Here is a 3376-nt window from a genome sequence, read left to right as displayed (position 1 = left end):
CAAGGTAAGATCAAACATCCTCCCAGAATTAGGAGGACCATACCTCTGAGGGTTTTGAATCCCCCAAAAGATGAAAACCATCCTCCAAACAACTCCCTGGGGTTTCAACCATTCCAGGTTTGGACTGGGACATGAGTAACATTTCTCATTCGATCTGTGATCTCCTCTATTAGAGTCTTTTCCCTCATCATCTATTTGTAGGCAGCAGTTGCTCAGGTTGAAATTTCCACAAACACCACCCTCAGAAGGAAGCGGGGAATCGAAGACCAGGCGATTTTGGTAGATTGCATTGCGCATTTTGGTTTGCTGCTTAGAAGTAAATTAAGAGCCCTAGCAGTTTCATTGGTTATAATTCGTGCAACTGCTTGTAGCCTAATTATGCAGTTGAGCATATAAGTGCGAGTGCAGTAGCCCCAAGACCCATCCTCGGCCCAGGTAGCAAGGCCATAATAATGAGTTATCCGTTCAGGAGGCCATTCATTATCCTTCCAGTTGCCAATGTGCATGGGACGCCGCTTTCTTTGAACTTTCCTATCTCCATATATTTGAACTCCGAGATGTTCTCCTTCTGCAAGTGGGAGTAGGAAGAAGGATGGGCGAAACGTTCCCAGCACACATGACCGTGAACAGCCTGAAGGGAGTACTGTATAGGCTGTTCTCCCACATATGCAATAGAGTCNGTCTATGTTGTCCTAGGCCTCCCGGAGATGAGAGAAGTTAAACAAGGGGTGAGGATTTGGCTCATGGTGTCCTGGGGACCACCACCATTGGGTTTCCCAGATGGTTGAATTATAAAACCTTTGGCCCAGGCATGTTACATTTCCGACAGGGATGGTGAACTTTTCCCCCATCGGGCAAAACAGTTCTTCCCAATGATTGAGGTTTTCAGGAGCCAAACACCGGCTGTAGAACTGGGGTAATGTGTTCCATCATAAGGCTCCAGGGGATCTAATTCTCTGGCCTCCCATGGCCATTGATCCCCCATGTTGGTCCCCCCACATACATAGCCTGAAGAGGTCTTCAGAGTCTGGGCTCTAGTCTCTGCCAGGGCCAGAAACAAGTTCCTTGCTGTGACTGAAATGGGAGGGGGACTACATCTCATTTCCTCATAGAAGGAGTGAAAAACTGGGTGGGACGTGGCTGGAAGGGTTGCAATGATCCTCTTAAGATATAGTACAGTTCCTGGGTCTCTGCCTCTCCCATAACTTCGAATACCAATTCGAATGCCCCATTGCCATTTGTTGTCTTCTAAATTAATGACAGTGAAATTTACAGGATTACAGGCTTTTGACTGACAATCTGATTTAGCAGCCCCCTTTTGAAGGAGAGCTGTTGCATCCTTTTTTTTTTCTTTCTTTCAAGTGACCCATGAAACACAGCTCCAACTGGGACATAGAAACTCAGGTGTATAGGCACATAAACCATTTTCCTCACACATGTATTTGTAACTGAGGCGATATCTTCGCTCCCAATTTAAGCCTCCACACGGGATATCCAGAGATTTTGGGCCCTCTGTGACAAGTGCCCATTTTTTTCCGTATAACGGATGCTTCTGGGCCTAGACCTATAACGGCACACACATCAAACTGTACTGACACCAGACCATTGGGGTTTGTAATCTGTTTCCAGTTAATTAAGGTCCCCTATCCCTAGTCAGATCGGACTTCTAACCAATCTTCATTTGGGGAGTACTGTTGGTCAGAGCAAGTGTACTGATTTTCCCAATGACAGATGGAATAGGTGATCTTGTTATGTATGCATGTCCCTTGGAACTTTCTCTGGCACGAGAAATGGGTATGGTACAATAGGGTCCAGGTGATTCTTTTGCCTGACCTGGTTATGCGAATGCATGGATGTGATGATGAGACATTCAGGTTTACAAACGGAGTCCAAATTAAAAACAACCAGTACCAACAAAACATCCTACCCCCAAGAGAAAAGTGAGTACTAAGAGAAACCTCTCGCCACATTTCCAGCCGGCTGGGGCAACCTCCACCAATCCATAGCAAGAAGGAAAGCAACAATTGCAATAATAATGAGAGACAAGGGGTAACAGTGTATTACAGTAAGAGGCAGATGTAAGAAATAAGGACAGTCTCTTTATTTCACCAGACCGGCGATTCCTCAAGCTTCCGCCGTGCGTAGATTAGTCAGCTTCCAGAGTGACTCAAGCAGGGCTGTAGTCTTCCGTTGGAGTCTCCACCGTTGTAGCTTGCTTCTTCCGTATGGTCAGCTTACACGGCGTGGACGGATCAGGAATGCACTCCCCGTGCCTGGATGCCAGCTTCACTCTGCTGTGGTGAATTCAGGGACCCACCTCGGCTACTTTTACTTCAGTAGGGGTGGACAAAATGACACTAAACGGGCCCCGCCAAAGGGGTTTGAGTGGTTGGACCTTCCACTCTTTTACCCATACAGCATCTCTTGGCTCAAAGGAGTGAATATCTGTGGTCAGACTCACAGGCAATCGTTCTTTAACCCATTAGTGTAGAGTGGCTAGCGTAGAGCCCAGAGCCTATATTTGCTGCCTTCGGGTTAAATTGCCTCTCTCATTGAAATCTCCCCTTATCCCCTTAACAATTGGGGGAGGGCGCCCATAAAGGATTTCATAAGGGGAAAGCCCCGTTTGCTGATTGCGGCTGCACCTGATTCTTAACAAAGCTATTGGCAACACCTGGTCCCAGTGCAAGTGGGTCTCCTGGCACAGTTTACTTAATTGCACCATCAAGGTTCTGTTCATTCGTTCCACCTTTCCGAAGCTCTGGGGTCGGTATGTCGTGTGTAACTTTCAGGTTATCTTTAGCCCCTTTGCCACCAGCTGCACCACCTCAGCCACAAACGCTGGCCCGTTATCTAAACCCATGGTGATAGGGATCCCAAAGCGTGGGGTAATTTCCTTGAGAAGGAGTCGGGCCACTTGATGTGCCTTTTCTGTTCGGGTAGGGAAAGCTTCTACCCAGCCTGAGAAAGTACATACAAAGACCAACAGGTATTTACATCCCTTAACCCGGGGGAGCTCCGTGAAGTTCACCGTCACATTTTCAAAGGGGGCTCCCCCAACGCTCTGTATTCCAGGGGCGACCTTGGGCCCCTGACGTGGGTTGTTTCGGGCGCAGGTTTCACACTGCTCACATGCCACTCGGGCTGTGCTGGAGAGCCGAGGGATGTAAAAATACCGGCTTAACATTGTTTCAAGGGCTGTCCGGCCGATGTGAGTCTCCTGATGGAAGTGCTTAACAAAGGCTGGAGCTAAGGCCTCAGGAATTGCTACTCGGCCATCTTCAACTTTCCACCATCCACCTGGGAGGTAGTTGCCACTCTCAGTCTTAAACCAAGTACTTTCATGGTGTGAGTAATTAGGGTCCCATTCTGTCAG

Source organism: Crocuta crocuta, unplaced genomic scaffold (genome assembly GCF_008692635.1).
Source record: "Crocuta crocuta isolate KB4526 unplaced genomic scaffold, BGI_CrCroc_1.0 scaffold731, whole genome shotgun sequence".
Taxonomy (NCBI): domain Eukaryota; kingdom Metazoa; phylum Chordata; class Mammalia; order Carnivora; family Hyaenidae; genus Crocuta; species Crocuta crocuta.
Note: the sequence above shows the minus strand (reverse complement) of the source record.